At 42.8% G+C, this 17,572-nt stretch overlaps 1 protein-coding gene across 5 annotated transcripts in view; it reads left to right on the top strand.

Annotated features, from left to right (window-relative positions):
• Positions 1-10,641: 10,641 nt before the first annotated feature.
• als2b (alsin Rho guanine nucleotide exchange factor ALS2 b) overlaps positions 10,642-17,572 on the top strand; it is a 111,590-nt gene continuing 104,659 nt past the window's right edge. For all 5 annotated transcript variants that reach the window (XM_048534031.2, XM_048534029.2, XM_048534030.2 and 2 more), the window contains exon 1: positions 10,642-10,734. The gene's annotated coding sequence lies outside the window, so the exon portion shown is untranslated. The remainder of the gene's footprint in view (positions 10,735-17,572) is intronic.

Raw genomic sequence — 17,572 nt, 5'->3', positions numbered from 1 at the left:
ATGAGAGTAAACTGGTTGATGTGGTGTATATGGATTTCAGCAAGGCATTCGATAAGGTTCCCCACAGTAGGCTATTGTACAAAATGCAGAGGAATGGGATTATGGGAGATATAGCAGTTTGGATCAGAAATTGGCTTGCTGAAGGAAGACAGAGGGTGGTGGTTGATGGGAAATGTTCATCCTGGAGATCAGTTACTAGTGGTGCAAGGGTCAGTGTTGGGTCCACTGCTGTTCGTCATTTTTATAAATGACCTGGCTGAGGGTGTAGAAGGATGGGTTAGTAAATTTGCAGACGACACCAAGGTCGGTGGAATTGTGGATAGTGAAGAAGGATGCTGTAGGTTACAGAGAGACATAGATAAGCAGCAGAGTTGGGCTGAGAGGTAGCAAATGGAGGTTAATGCGGACAAGTGTGAGGTGATGCACTTTGGTAGGAGTAACCGGAAGGCAAAGTACTGGGCTAATGGTAAGATTCTTGGTAGTGTAGATGAGCAGAGAGATCTCGGTGTCCATGTACACAGATCCTTGAAAGTTGCCACGCAGGTTGACAGGTTTGTTAAGAAGGCATTAATAGAGGGATCGAGTTCCAGAACCAAGAGGTTATGCTGCAGCTGTACAAAACTCTGGTGCGGCCGCACTTGGAGTATTGCGTACCGTTCTGGTCACCGCATTATAAGAAGGATGTGGAAGCTTTGGAAAGGATGCAGCGGAGATTTACTAGGATGTTGCCTGGTATGGAGGGAAGGTCTTACAAGGAAAGGCTGAGGGACTTGCGGCTGTTTTTGTGAGAGAGAAGAAGGTTGAGAGGTGACTTAATTGAGACATATAAATTAATCAGAGTGTTAGATAGAGTGGATAGGGAGAGCCTTTTTCCTAGGATGGTGACGGTGAGAATGAGGGGGCATAGCTTTAAATTGAGGGGTGAAAGATATTGGACAGATGTCAGAGGTAGTTTCTTTACTCAGAGAGTAGTAAGGGAGTGGAACGCTTTGCCTGCAACGGTAGTAGATTCGCCAACTTTAAGCACATTTAAGTCGTCATTGGACAAGCATATGGATGTACATGGAATAGTGTAGGTTAGATGGGCTTCAGATTGGTATGACAGGTCGGCACAACATCAAAGGCCGAAGGGCCTGTACTGTGCTGTAATGTTCTATGCTCTATGTCACTGTCTAGCTGTCTATCTTTATGTAGTCTAAAATTTCCCCCTTTCTATTTACCACACCAGTAATGTTTGTCATCTGCAAACTTAGTGATAAAAACACCTATATTCATTTCTAGATCATTACATTACAAATAGCAAGGAACTCCACAATGAATCCTGCCATCTGCATTGGACAAAGGATTCCAATTATAAAAACAACCTTGAAACAACACTCTCTACCTCCTGCCACTATGCCAATTTTAGATCCTGGATCCCAAATCCCAATTTTCATCTCAGTTACTTCCCTTTTTTTGGGGGAATCATGTACAATGACACCCAGACTTCTTTACACCACTGTATTTTACAATCGATTCATTTAAATAAGATTCGGCTCTTTTTTTGTTCTTCCTGCCAAAGTGGACAATCTCAAAAGACTCCAACTGCCAAATGTTTGCCCAGTCAGTAATATCCCTTTGCAGACTCTGTTCTCCTCATAACTTGCTTTCCTACATATCTTTGTATCATCGTCTCTGATACAGATGCATAGCCCAGTAAGAGCTTAGCCTCTTAGCCTTTCTGAAGCCATTTTCATCATCTACAAATGTCTGGGTTTCCTCCTCTATCTCCACGTATATCTGTTCAGGGTGCATACCTTTGCAAGTTACAATGTGGTAGGATGTGCTGGATCTCAGTAGGCTCCCATTTTGAATTGTAAATGGCTCTAGAATGATCCAGGCATTGGCATTTCTGCTTCAAAATAAGAGAGAGATTCTCAATAACTACTCAAGTGGGAGTGTGAAGGCAGACCTAATGTCACTCATGCTTGGACCTGCATTTCAAAACCCATTAATCAGTGGGAGGGCACACTCAACAGTATCAATTAGATCCTATTGAACCTGAAAGATCATGCACTGAATTTTACGCCAATTGCTATTATTTTGTTCTGTCACAGACAGAATGTACATGCTCCCTTACCTCCTAAAGCCAGTATGTTTTATATAGAGAGAGGTGAGTCTTAGTATTAGAGCATGCATTTCATTTAAATAATTTAGCAACAAGCAGTTGTAAGTTTACAAAGAAAAGATCTTTATTCTCACATATTTAGCCAGAATGAATGCCATGTCACCCCATCAGGCTCATACACACAGACGCTGGGTACAGATAAAGGAAGTGGAATAGATTACAATTAATTCAGATCTCCAGTCAGTAGATCCAAAGTTTTTTGAATATATTTGTTTGTTTAAAATTGAAGTGAGGCAAGATCTTGTAAAGTAAAGCATTCACGGAAAGTTGTAAGTTTTGTTTTTAAATATTCACAAGATGAGGAATAGCTAGCCTGCCAGGATTTATTGCCCATCCCTAATTGGATTTGATCATTGCTGTGAGTCTGGAATCACATATAGGCCAGACTAGGTAAGGATGGCAATTTCTGTCCCCAAGGGGGACTAGTGAATCAGATGGGCTTTTCCAACAGTTGGCAATGAATGTGTAGTTATCATTGGACTCTGAATTCCAGATTTTCATTGCATTCAAATTCCACCATCGACCAAAGCAGGATTTGAACCCAGGTCCCCAGAACATTGATAATAAAATGTGAGGCTAGATGAACACAGCAGGCCCAGCAGCATCTCAGGAGCACAAAAGCTGACGTTTCGGGCCTAAACCCTTCATCAGAGAGGGGGATGGGGTGAGGATTCTGGAATAAGTAGGGAGAGAGGGGGAGGCGGACCGAAGATGGAGAGAAAAGAAGATAGGTGGAGAGGAGAGTACAGGTGGGGAGGTAGGGAGGGGATAGGTCAGTCCAGGGAAGATGGACAGGTCAAGGAGGTGGGATGAGGTTAGTAGGTAGGAAATGGAGGTGCGGCTTGGGGTGGGAGGAAGGGATGGGTGAGAGGAAGAACAGGTTAGGGAGGCAGAGACAGGCTGGGCTGGTTTTGGGATGCAGTGGGGGGAGGGGAAGAGCTGGGCTGGTTGTGTGGTGCAGTGGGGGGAGGGGACGAACTGGGCTGGTTTTGGGATGCAGTGGGGGAACGGGAGATTTTGAAGCTGGTGAAGTCCACATTGATACCATTGGGCTGCAGGGTTCCCAAGCGGAATTTGAGTTGCTGTTCCTGCAACCTTCGGGTGGCATCATTGTGGCATTGCAAGAGGCCCATGATGGACATGTCATCTAAAGAATGGGAGGGGGAGTGGAAATGGTTCGCGACTGGGAGGTGCAGTTGTTTATTGCGAACCGAGCGGAGGTGTTCTGCAAAGCGGTCCCCAAGCCTCCGCTTGGTTTCCCCAATGCAGAGGAACCCACACCGGGTACAATGGATACAGTATACCACATTGGCAGATGTGCAGGTGAACCTCTGCTTAATATGGAAATATTAATATGGAAAATATGGAAAACCTCCGGATACAACACATCATCCTCTGACACTTCCGCCATCTACAATCTGACCCCACCACCCAAGACATTTTTCCATCCCCACCCCTGTCTGCTTTCCGGAGAGACCACTCTCTCCGTGACTCCCTTGTTCACTCCACACTGCCCTCCAACCCCACCACACCCGGCACCTTCCCCTGCAACCGCAGGAAATGCTACACTTGCCCCCACACCTCCTCCCTCACCCCTATCCCAGGCCCCAAGAAAAAAAACCCTCCTCTCCCCAGAACATTGCCTGGGTCTCTGGGTTAACAGCCCAGCAATTATGCCACTAGGTCATTGCCTCCCCTTGTAGTCAAATAGCTGGGAGATTGGTCCTCAGATGAACTTCAAGTTGAAACATGTCATGGAGGCCTTCTCTGTTGGTATTCTCCAGATTCAAAGTATTGCTGATTATTACCTTGACTCCTTGTTGTCTTGCAGCTAGTTCATGGTCTGGATTTGTGACCAAATAACGACTGATGACTAACTGCAACCAACACTGAACTGATTTTTAAAATAGCCAAAGAAAACGTGGCTTTTCCAAATAAGGTATGGTGTTCAAGTTGAAGCCATATACTGTGTTGTGGATCAACAGTTTCAGCCCACTCAGTCTGATTTGGACAGAAAGGCCTTTGTGATACATTGGGAAGTCACTGATGATATTGAGTTTCCATATCGCCATTTGTCAAGTATGAACCATGGAGGGGTGATAGTCTCTTTTAGTGTTGGACCCTCTAAGAGATATGTGAATTCCGTGTATGTCTATGAATGGCCATGTTTAATTAGATATCTCCGGGAGACTTGGATTGTAGTTCAAATGCCAAAAGCAAATGATTTGCATCAATTGTCGTGAATGTTTTTGTACAATTTTTAAAACTATTAACTGAAAGTTCATAACATGACATGCGCATGCTGGGTATGACACAAACATACTGAATGCTTGAAGGACAGTGAACAAAACATCCGTGTGGGTTGGACTGATTGACCTGGAGCCCTCTGTTAAAGTAAGTGTGACCGTGTGAAGTAACATGGGCAAACTTGTTTGGAGCCATTTGACGGCCTTGTTTGTCTATTGGTGAGCGTGAGAATCAGAATAATTTAACTGGTTAAAGCTCTGTTGCAGCCTTTACTTGTTTGATTATAAATATTTTCAAGTTCAGGAAGTATATAAAGCTGTGAATGAGTTTCTTCCAATAATATCAACAATTTTTGTTTATCTAGCACTTAGACTAAGTATCTATTTATATAGAAAGAGCATCTCCATTAGGTGGGAGTTTGATCTTCAGGAGGAAGCAATAACTTGTTGTGGACTCCTCTCTGATTCTGCGTTACTGTCTTCCCTTGCTTTGCAGTTCTTTGTCTCTAGTAAGGTTTATAAAACAACTGACTTTGTGATCTTTAAAGATATTTCTGCCCCTTTAATGGTTTTCTCTTCTGAAGCTGGAGTTGGGGGCACTTTGAGCTGGATGGGGGATTGGAGGGGGTGGTGGGAGGAATTGGCAAATGTTGTGACCAGGCAATGGTGGACTCACTGTTAGTAGCAAGAATTACTCCTGGAACCAGTCATATATACAGCATGAGTGGTGTCAGAGGGATGTTTGAGGTCTCTTTCCCTTGGATCAGCATTACTGGAGAAGCTGTTGGCTGTAAAATTATAACATGCTGAAATGCAAGAAGGGAGATTTCAAAGTGGGGAGCTTGTTGAGTTGTGGTATATTATTTCAAAGACATACAATGGCAGCAACAAATACAATGGGAGGATGAATCAGAGGTTGAGAGATTGGTCCTATGTAATGTAACTGAAATGAACAGAAGATTCAGAATTCGGAGCTCCCCATTCAGTCCTTTGGGCCTGCTCTGCCATTCACTTAGGTCACAGTTGTTCTGGTTGTGTTTTCAACTCCTCTTTCCTGTCTGCATCCCTAACCATTGATTCAATTGTTTGTCAAAAATATATATGAACTGTTATAAAATTATATCCTTCCATGAATGGAAAGAATACCACACTCACAAATGTATATTTTCTTAGTATGAACAAGGCAGCTAACCTTCAGGTCTGCCTTTAGAATTCAATTTTTTTTGTGCTGGGAGAACTCCGTTTAGCTTATTATGCCCTAAGCTCTGGAATTTATTCTCTAAACTTCTCAGTTTCTCTCTCTCTCTCTCTCGGAAACAACATTTTCCTCCTTTAAATACACTCTTTAGACCTATTTAACCAGGTTTTTAGTCATCTGCCCAAATAATTCCTTACATGGCTTGATGTTAATTTTGTTTTAGTGATGCTTTAGTCCAAGTGCTAGATAAACAAAAATTGTTGATATTATTGGAAGAAACTCATTCACAGCTTTATTTGCTTTCTGAACTTGAAAAATTTATAATCAAACAAGTAAAAGCTGCAACAGAGCTTTAATCAGTTAAATTCTTCTTATTCTCACTCTCACCAAATAGTATTTAATTTTGTGAACATTCATTACAGCATACTTGCCTCTCTAAAAGGTTGTTTTTAAGTCCCTATTTAGAATTTAAGCATATAATCAAGGTTGACCCTCTAACTTGGGGAATGTGGCATTGCAGTAGTCATGATTTTTGGTTGGGTTATTATGGATTACTGTACAGACAGACATTATTGATTCCACGGAGAGGAAGCCAGGGAGTTTTCTTTGTTGCTTCCCTTAATAGCTACAGTTCCAGCAAAAATACATTAATTGTCATCATCACTGGCACAAAATGGTTGGTGTATTTAATTACAAAAAACAGTTAATTTGGTTCCTTTCTGTTTCAATCATAATTTAGTGTCCAAAGGAGTCTGAGACGGTTTAATCTGATGCTACATAAAAATACTGAGCAATAGGTTGTTCAGCTTTGGGAGTTTTCACAGAATGCTGTTTCAAAAATGAAACCGCAATGTTGGTATTAATGCACTGTCCATAATCTGATTTTCTATGTGGAAAACAATAATTCAGAAATATTTCTGCCTTTCAAAAGAGCAGGTGGAAGAATTACTGGAGAAAAAAGCAAAAATGCTGTGGTGCTGGAAATCTGAAAACCAGAAAGTGCGGTAAACACTTAGGTCAGGCAGCATCTGTACAGAAAGTTAATCATTCAGGTTTGTGACCATTTATCAGATCTAGAAGTTAGAGATTTAAAAGCTTTAAAGCAATTGTAAATTCAATGGAACGAGGGGTTGACAGAAGCACTAAATAGTTACAATGCACAAGATACCCATTCACTTCATTATATCCTCATCTGCTCTCTGAATCAGCTCTTCATTTAGTCCCATTGTCCTGTCTTCTCGCTGTTACTCTGTGCCTTCTCCCTTTGCAAATAATGGCGTCATTCCCTTTTAAAAGTTTCATTTGAAACTGTCATCATTCACAGGCCGGTTTTTTTTCCCAGATCCTGACCACTTTCTTCATGAATTTTTTTTTTCTTGATTTTGCTTCTGTCAATTACTTTAAACTGCACATTCTTTCTGTTGATTTATCACCCAGTGGGACCAGTATCTCCGACTATATCCAGACCCCTGGTTATTTTAAATACATTTAACTGATTTTTTTGTTGTCACATGTACTGAGATAAAAGTGTTTGTTTTGAGTGCTAGACGGGTAGATCGTACCATACAAAGTGCATCAGGGTAGCAGAACAGTGTACAGAATACAGTGTTATAGGTGCAACAAAAATTAGAATTGACAGTTCAGAGGTCCATTCAAAAGTCTTATAACAGTGGAGAAGAAGCTGTTTGTGTGTTCAAACTTTAATATCTTGTGCCCGATGGAAAAGGGTGGAACGAGAGTATAACCGGGGTGGGAGGGCTCTGTCATTCTTTCCCAGTTATCCTTTTACTGTTAATGTACTTGTGAAATAGCTTAGGATTTGCCTTTATTCTACCTACCATTATTCTTTTATACGCCCTTTTAGTTCTCCTAATTTCCCTTATTAAGCTTCCCCTTGCACATTCTGTACCCCTTTAGGGTTTCCATTGTTTTCAGCCCTCAGACTCAGCCATAAGCTTCCCTTTTGATTTATCTTTCTCCAATCTTGTGTATATCTCTTGATATCCAGAACCCACTGGATTCATTTGCCCCACAGCTAGAGTACTGTGTGCAGTTCTAAAATCCACATTACAGGAGGGATGTCATTGCACTGGAGAGGGTGTAGAGATTTACCAGGGCATTGCCTGGGCCAGAGAGTTTAAGAAGAGATTGGGTAGACTGGAGAGAGATAATGGAACTGCAGATGCCGGAGAATCCGAGATAACAAAGTGTGGAGCTGGATGAACCCAAGGGGCCAAGCAGCATCTTAGGAGCACAAAAGCTGACATTTCGGGCCTGGACCCTTCATCAGAAAAGGGGGACGGGGAGAGGGTTCTGAAATAAATAGGGAGAGAGGGGGAGGTGCATCAAAGATGGATAGAGGAGAGGATAGGTGGAGAGGAGAAAGACAAGTTAAAGGGGCAGGGATGGAACCTGTAGAGGTGAGTGTAGGCGGGGAGGTAGGGAGGGGATAGGTCAGTCAGGGGAGGACGGACATGTCAAGGGGGCGGGATGAGTTTAGTAGGGAGGAAATGGAGATGCGGCTTGATGTGGGAGGAGGGTATAGGTGAGAGGAAGAACAGGTTAGGGAGGCAGAGACTAGCTGGGCTGGTTTTGGGATGTAGTGGGGGAAGGCGTGATTTTGAAGCTTGTGAAATCCACATTGATACCAACCCTGATACTGCAGGCTTCCCAAGCGGAATATGAGTTGCTGTTCCTGCAACCTTCGGGTGGCATCGTTGTGGCACTGCAGGAGGAATGGGATGGGGAGTTGAAATGGTTTGCGACTGGGAGGTGCAGTTGTTTATTGCGAACCGAGTGTAGGTGTTCTGCAAAGCGGTCCCCAAGCCTCCGCTTGGTTTCCCCGATGTAGAGGAAGCCACAACGGGTACAGTGGATGCAGTATCCCACATTGGCAAACCTAGAATACACCTCCTCCCACCCACCTTCCTGCAAAAATTCCATCCCCTATTCGCAATTCCTTCGCCTCTGCCGCACCTGCTTCCGGGATGAGGCATTCCACTCCTGTACACCTCAGATGTCCTCGTTCTAAAAGGACCACAATTCCCCCCCAACGCAGTGGTCGGGAATGCCCTCAACCGTTTCTCCCACATTTCCCGCAACTCATCCCTCACATCCCATCCCCGCAATAACTGCCAAAACAGAATCCCCCTCGTCCTCACATACCACCCCACCAACGCATCATCCTCCAACACTTTCGCTATCTACAATCCGACGCCACCACCAAAGACATTTTTCCATCCCTACCATTGTCTGCTTTCCGGAGGGACCACTCTCTCTGATTCTCTTGTCTGCTCCACACTCCCCTCCAACCCCACCACAACCGGCACTTTCCCCTGCAACCGCAGGAAGTTCTACACTTGCCTCCACACCTCCTCCCTCACCCCCATCCCAGGCCCCAAGATGACTTTCCACATCAAGCGGAAGTTCACCTGCACATCTGCCAATGTGGTATACTGTATCCATTGCACCCGGTGTGGCTGCCTCTACATTGGGGAAACCAAGCGGAGGCTTGGGGGCCGCTTTGCAGAACACCTCCGCTCGGTTCGCAACAAACAACTGTACCTCCCAGTCACGAACCATTTCCACTCCCCCTCCCATTCTTTAGATGACATGTCCATCATGGGCCTCCTGCAGTGCCACAGTGATGCCACCCGAAGGTTGCAGGAACAGCAACTCATATTCCGCTTGGGAACCCTGCAGCCCAATGGTACCAATGTGATTTTCACAAGCTTTAAAATCTCCCCTCCCCCTACTGCATCCCAAAACCAGACCAGCTCGTCCTCCGCCTCCCTAACATGTTCTTCCACTCACCTATCCCCTCCTCCCACCTCCAGCTGGACCTCCATTTCCTACCTACTAACCTTATCCCACCCCCTTGACCTGTCTGTCCTCCCCAGATCTGAAACGTTAACTCTGTTTTTTCCTCCACAGATGCTGCCAGAGCTTTTCCAGCAACTTTGGTTTTGTTCCTGATTTACAGCTTCCGCAGTTCTTCTGGTTTTTATTTTGTATTTCTATAGCAGTTGTCGTGACGACCAGATTTCTCATTGTACTTTACAATCAATTAAGTACTTTGCAGTGTAGTCACCTATTTGAAATGTAGAAAGGCTCATAACACGTTTTAGATTAGATTCCCTACAGTGCGGAAACAGGCCCTTCGGCCCAACAAATCCACACCGCCCCTTGAAGCATCCCACCCAGACCCCTTCACCTATAATCCACACACCCCGAACACTATGGGCAATTTAGCATGGCCAATCCACCTAACCTGCACATTTTTGGACTGTGGGAGGAAACCGGAGCCCCCGGAGGAAACCCACGCAGACACGGGGAGAATGTGCAAACTGCACACAGATTCCCAACCCGTCATATCTCCTCTAAACCTTTCGGGATCCGCAAACCCACTGAGGAAGGGTGACCGGACCCGAAACGTTAACTCTGTTTTCTCCTCCACCGATGCTGCCAGACCTGCTGAGCTTTTCCAGCAACTTTGTTTTTGTTGCAATAGAAATGCAATTTGCTTTCAACTAGCCACAATGATTGAGGTTATTTAAGGACCTAAAGTGGTTGCAAATATTAACGGAAGTTTCATAGGGAAGCAAGCACCTGAAACCGCGGGAACACAAATAACAAGTCGACATCATGTAATCCAGGAACATCGTGTAACGTCAAGAACACAAAGTAACCTTGTGACCTGCCATAACCTGAATTGCGGAACACAATGTATCTCCATTCACAAAAGAACATAATGTAACCCCAATAACAACGTCTACTTCAAGAACAAAATGCAAAGGTCGAACACGATCTTATCCAGCGACACAAAACAGTAAACTAAAGCAAAGAACTGGGGATGCTGAACATGAGAAACTCAGCAGGTCTGGTACAACCTGTGGAAAGAAAACGATTCGATTTCATTGACCCTAAAAGCACACTCACTAGTAACCCCCGACTGTCGCTCACAGTGACATTCCATATTTCGAAACGCGATTGCTGCTTTGTTCAGCGATTTCTGGTCTGACTCGGCCACAGTACAGGCCGCACCGGGATCCCACCGTGGGACAAAGCTGATCTCCGCTTCCTGGAGCGGGAAGATCGTCTTCCTGAGCATGGGAGAGAACCAGGTGAGATTGCAGCCCAGGAGAACGGCCAGGGATGTCGCGGGGACCGAGAAGAAATCAGGTTAAGGCGGGTGTGAGTCACTGATCACGAGTGATAGACTTGTCCCCTTTATTGCTGTACACCCATGTAATACAGTGAGAGATCAGTATCCACCATTACTGTACCCACGTATTATAACAGCGGCAGACTTATATCCACCAGTACTATAGCCCAGTATTATACAGTGACAGAGCAGTTTCCATCAGTACTTTACCTCAGTATTATACAGTGACAGACCTGTACTTTACCCCAGTATTATACAGTGACAGACCAATGCCCACCAGTACTGTAGCCCAGTAGAATAAAGCGATAGACCTATCCCCACCGTTGTTATATTCCAGTATTATCCAGTGACAGACGTGTCCCCATCAGTACTATATCCCAATGTTATGCAGTGACGGAACTGTCCCCTCTATTACTGTACCTCAGTAACATACACTGACAGACTTGTCTCCACCAGTATTGTCCCCCAATGCTACACAGTGACAAACCTGTATCCAATACTGTACCCTGATATTGTACAGTGACAGACCTGTTTCCACCAGTACTTTCCCCCAATATTATACAGTGCAGACCTGTCCCCACAAGTACTGTACCACAACATAATAAAGTGACAGATCTGTTTCTACCACTACTTTAACCCAATATTATACAGCAACAGACCTGTCCCCACCAGTACTGTACCCCAGTGTTATAAAGTGACAGACCTGTCCCCATCAGTACTGCGCCCCAATGCTATATAGTGACAGAATTGTCTCCATCAGTACTGCACACCAGTGTTATATAGTGACAGATCTAAGCCCTCCATTACTGTACCCCAATATAATGTAGTGACAGACCTGTCCCTATCAGTACTGTACCCAGAATTGTACAGTGACAGATCTGTGTCTACCATTGTTGTACCCCAGTGTTAAATAGTGACAGATCTGTCTCCACCAGTACTGTACTGTAGTGTTAAAAAGTGACAGATCTATCCCCACCAGTACTGTACCCAAGTGTTATACAGTGACAGATCTTATCCATCAGTACAATGACCTGTATCCGGTAGTCCTGTACCCAGTATTGTACAGTGTTAGATGTGTATCCACCAGGACTTTACCTAGTTTGTACAGTGTCAGATTTATATCTACCAGCATGGTACCCCAGTGTTGACAATATTATCGTAAATCTTTTCTGAAGTTTCACAACATTCTTCCTATAGCACGGAGACCAGAACAGAACACAATATTCCAAAAGTGACTTGGCCTCATGATTGCAGTACCCCAGGGATATACACTTAGAAACTTGTCATAACCATTGCAGTACCCCAGTTTACATGGATGTATAACATAATGGATCTTCATCCATTAGTACAGTACTCCAGTACAGTACAGTGACAGACATGTCCTCACCAATTCTGTACCCTAGTGTTATCTAGTGATAGTCCTGTCCCCACCAGTAATATACTGCAGTGTTCTACAGCGACCTGCCTGCCCCCACCATTGCTGTAGCGTCATGATATTAATAGTGATAGACCTGTCCCCACCCATTACTGTACCCCATGTGACACATGGGCCAACCCGTCTCAGCAGTACAGTGCGGAGTTGCACACAGACTGACTCTGCTAGTCCTATGTTCCAATGCTATGTGGTGATAGACTTAGCATCATAGAGCTGTACAGCGTGGAAACACACCTTTCGGTCCAACTCGACTAAGCTGAACAGATATCCTAAATTAATCTTGTCTCATTTGCCAGTATTTGGCCCTTATCCCTCTAAACACCTCCTATTCACATACCCATCCAGATGCCTTTGAAGTTGTGATTGTACCAGACTACACTACTTCCTCTGGCAGCTCATTCCATACATGCAGCACCCTCTACCTGAAAAAGTTGCCCCTTAGGTCCCTTTTGAATCTTTCCCCTCTCACCTAAACCTATGCCCTCTAGTTTTGGATTCTGCTACCCTTGGGAAAATACCTTGGTTTTTCATGCTATCCATGCACCTCATGATTTCACCCCTCAGCCTCAGATACTCCAGGGAATTTAGCCCCAGTTTATTCACCCTCACCCTGTAGCTCAAGCCCTCTAACCTTGACAATATTATCGTAAATCTTTTCTGAAGTTTCACAACATTCTTCCTATAGCACGGAGACCAGAATTGAACACAATATTCCAAAAGTGACTTGTCCTCATGATTGCAGTGCCCCAAGGAAATACACTTAGAAACTTGTCATAACCATTGCAGTATCCCAGTTTACATAGTAACAAACCTGTTCTCAGTGGAACTGTACCCCAATGGAATATATTGACAGATCTGCCCCCACCATTGCAGTTTTCCTGTGTTAGAAAATGACAGACATGTCCTGACCCATGCTGAACCCCAGTGTTATACAATGACAGACCTATCCAATCCAGTGTTCTACCCTAGTATTATAGATTGAAAAGACCCAATCAGTACTGAACCTGTTTTGTACAGTGACGCATCTATCACGACTAATACTGAGTATCATACAAAAACTTAATTACTCTTTAACCTGTATCTATAGGCTTGTTTGCATAACATCTGTGATTGGAAAAATATTAGAGTCTCTATTATTATAAATGCTGTTATAGTAGACCATTTAGAAATAAATGATAATGTTAAAGCAGAGCTAGAATGGCTTCACCAAGGTAAAATCATGCCTGACAAATCCATCAGAAATCTTTGAGGCAGAATCAAGCAGGATGGAGAAAGGGGAAGTGCTCCTGTATTTAGATTTCCAGGAGTTGCTTGATAAGATACTACACATTAGGCGACTTAATAAGTTGTGTCCATGTTATTGGAGGTAGTGTATTAGCATGGATAGAGGATTGGCTAACAAGTAGTTCACAGAGAAAGAAAACATTTTCAGGCTGGCAACCTGTGACTAATGGACTGCCAGAAGGATCAGTGCTGGGGCCGCAATTATTTACATTACAGTGAATGAAGAACGTGAAATGTACTGTACTCAAGTTTGCAGAGAATACAATATTAAGTTGGAAAACAACTGAGAGGGTATCAGAGCATCTGTAGAGCTGTGTGGACAGGTTAAGCATGTAGTCAAAAAATTGGCATATGGAATGTAATCTAAGAAAATGTGATGTCTGCACTTCGTGAGGAAGAATAGAAGTACTGCTTCCTATTTAAACAGAGAAAGACTGCAGAAAGCTACAGCAACAGGGGAATTTTGGGGCCCTCATCCATAAACCTCAGAGAGCTAACACAAGGGCTCAGCAGGTAAAAGGAAGTGCAAATTGAATGTTGCCCTATGTTATTGGTTATTATAAAAGTGGGGAAGTATTGCTAAAACTATACCAGGTACAAGTTAGACAATACTTAGAATAGAGGAAACAATTTTAGTTCCCTTTTCTAAAGGAAATATATACTGTCTTTGTAGGCAGGCAACAAAAGGTTCACAGGATTGATCCCACACATGGACAGATTTTCTCATGAAAGAGGTTAAGTGTGTTCAACTACAATCTTTGGAGTTTAGAAGAGTGAGAGGAGACCTTATTGATATGTATGATATTCTTAGGGACTTGACAGGGTAGACACTGAGAGGTTATTTTCCATTGTGGGAGGGTCCAGGACTAAAGGGCATAATCTCAGAATGATGGTTAAAAACTGAGATGAGGAGGAATTTCTTCTGATGGTATTCTTCTGTGAAATTCTTTTTCGCAGAAGGCCTGTCAGTGTTAGGCCTTTCTTTCATATTCAGAGGTACTTTTACACAAAACTGAACTTTTTTTTTGTTCCCTCGCCAAAACATCTGTGGTAGTTTTTCATCTATCGACCAGTTGAATTCTCCAATTCATTCATTTACATGCAAAGCAGACCATCAAAAATAATGCAGGGTCGTTAAGTATATTTAGGATCGAGATATAAAGGTTTTTAATAAAGGAATGAGGAGTAATGAGGAAAAGGGAGGAAAGTGGAGTTGAGGATTTTCAGATCAGCTGGATCTCAATGAATGGTGGAGCAAAATTAGTGGCCTGAATGGCTTACTTCTCCTGCTAGGCCCTAGCATCATACACTCCATATTTTCTTCACTCTCTGGGTAAATAAATTTTTTCTCAATTTCCTATGGAAGTTATTGCTAATTTTCAAAACTCTATAGGCTGTAATTAGTTTTGCCTCTCCATGAAAAACTTATTATATCTCCATTCTGCAAAAACCTGTTTCATCTGAAAGACCTTCAATAGGTCAGCTCTCAGCTTTCTCCTTTATAGAGATAACAGGAACAGAATGTTCAGCTTTTCTTCAGTAATAAACTCCTGTGGTCATCGTTGAGAGTCATTTTTCTATTTGCCAATATCAATTTGTAATATGAAGACTACAACTATTCACAGTGCCCCCAAGTTTGATCTACCAAAGTTTTAAACAAGTTTGACATGGCTTTCCTGCTTTATAATTCCAGCTCTGCTGGGACAAACTCAGTGCTTGGTTTGTTTCTTTTTAAATTGCCCTGTTAACCTGCAGCATTAAATTTAATAACCTGTGCACTTGTCATCTTACATCCTTTTTCTTCTGAGTCAAATTTAGATTAATATTTCAAGCAGTAGGCAGCCTCTGTACCTTCCCGACAAAATGCACCACCTCTCACATAATCTGCTGACATTAATTTCACAATTACACACCCATGTAACAAGTTTATTCATGTCGTCTTGCATTTTGGCACATTCTTTCCTCATATTAACTTCACACCCTAATTTGATTTTGTCAACAAGCCCTAGGTTAAAGCTGTTGACTTAAGTTTTGAACAGCAGTGATTTTTTTCCTGATCATTCTGTCTATCTTTTTGCCAATCTGAGGAGTTTGCTACAACTCTCATTGCTGTTTGTAACCAACATGCTAACATGCTGTTAGCTATCTGTCCCCTGACTCTACATTCACTGACCCTGGGATTGGTTGCACTATGCAACAACGTCTTTTTGAAAATCTAAATATGTTAAGTCTGTGTCTTCTCTGTTTCTGTTCGACTAATTGAACTTCCAGTTGTCTTGCTGTGGTTTTGATTATGGTGATCATCTCCTGGGATTGGAAGTTTAGTCTGAAACATTCCTGCAATGCAGCGTTCTTTACTGTGTTTGTAGCAAGCAGCTTTTGAGCTCCCTTATGTTTATATAGCCCAAGTAATTCAAATAACCTGTCGGGCATTAACACATTGAATGTGAATGATCCAGGGAACATGTTGGTGGATCGAAAAATACAATAGGAGATTGGAGTGCTGTATTTTGCAGATGTTTTTGGGTGTCTAAAAACTTCACTCACGACAAGGAAAACAAATTTGTATGCAATTGGTTTTTAAAAAATTTATTCCTGGGCATTGCTGGCAAAGCCAACATTTATAGCTCATCACTTAACTCCCACCAGAGGGGTTAGTTTTTTTGACAACCTGAGCCTTCTTGCTGCCCTGTATTGAATGTACTCTTGCTGTACAGTTAGGTCAGCTTTATTCTTCTTAACCTTTGTTGCAGTAGTTTTATACATTTGATTTGTTTGCTAGGCCATTTCAGAAGGCAGGTAAGATGTACTCATTTTGGTACAGAAATAGAAATATTTGGGCTGAACTGGCTGACAAGTGAGTAACCTTTCCTAAGTTATATCAGGGAATCAGTTTTGTGATTTTGGCAACCCAACCATCTCGGGACTGCTTCATTTTAAACCAGCTCTAATTTCCAGTTTTGTTTCTCTTTTCAAAAACAGAACTGAAATTCTGAAACTGCCATAGTGGGTTTTCGACCCTTAATTTTAGATCATTAACATAACTTTAATATTGAGTGTGCATGTGTTTATTAAGATTGTTCTGTATTTTTGTTTTATGTCTTCCGACTTTCCAGAAGACTGTCACTCTTGCTGGGACAAAAAGTTAATATTTAATATTAAAACCCAAACAGCTGCATTCATCTGTGGAGAAAGCATAGTAACACCTGATCCTATTTTTATTTAGCCTCTGTACATGCAGTCAGTGATCAAGATCAGAATCCCGGCTAATTTAATCCTTTCCCAAATCAGGGAGAGGGAGATGGTATTGTCCCTTTCTGCTACATTGTTGAGGCCAGTAACCTCAGTGCTGCTAATAGTTGGGACCCACAGTCCTGTATAGCTCACATAGACCCTAACTTATGCTGAACAAGTTGGCAGGCACAGCAGATGTTGTTGAAGAACTTTAGCAAATTTTTATGTTAAGTACACGGAATAATTCATTTATGTCCTTTGTGACCACAGCCTTCTGAAAATGATGGGAGTGGCTGGAGAAAATAAGCACTCATCAGTTTTGTGACTGACCAAGGAGGATTTGGAATGAGTGGTCTGGGATACTTTCCAAACCCAGCAAGATCTTGTCATTGATAGCAGCAGGAATTCCAGACTATAAACCAAGGGTGCGACAACCTTCATGGATGGTCCAGGTCTTTGAGCTGACCACAGTGCAGCCATAAGCAAACATTAATGGGAGCCAGCAGAGAGGGAGAATATGTAAGGTGGGCCATTGGGTCCATGGAGGAATAGGATATCAATAAAATAAAGAGGCAATTTTAAGATGGTGACAGAATTTGGAGGTTTGTGTTGAGGGAAGATGAAACATTCATTCATCCCACCCCAAGTTCACTGCCTGGTCTGTGATGATTAGAGGCTTAGGTTTGGCCTCAGCATATCTGGGCTAGCCTAAGGCAACAGTTGTTTAAATTCCACCTGTTAGACTGTATCTGTTGCATGTTTAGGAATATCAAGCGAGGGAAGCTGGGAGCTTTGGTTGAGATGTATTCCATGTAGAATTGTCATCTAGCCTGACTTGTGCAAA

The sequence above is a fragment of the Stegostoma tigrinum genome, chromosome 7, assembly GCF_030684315.1.
Source record: "Stegostoma tigrinum isolate sSteTig4 chromosome 7, sSteTig4.hap1, whole genome shotgun sequence".
Classification (NCBI taxonomy): domain Eukaryota; kingdom Metazoa; phylum Chordata; class Chondrichthyes; order Orectolobiformes; family Stegostomatidae; genus Stegostoma; species Stegostoma tigrinum.
This window is presented reverse-complemented; position numbering and strand designations above follow the sequence as displayed.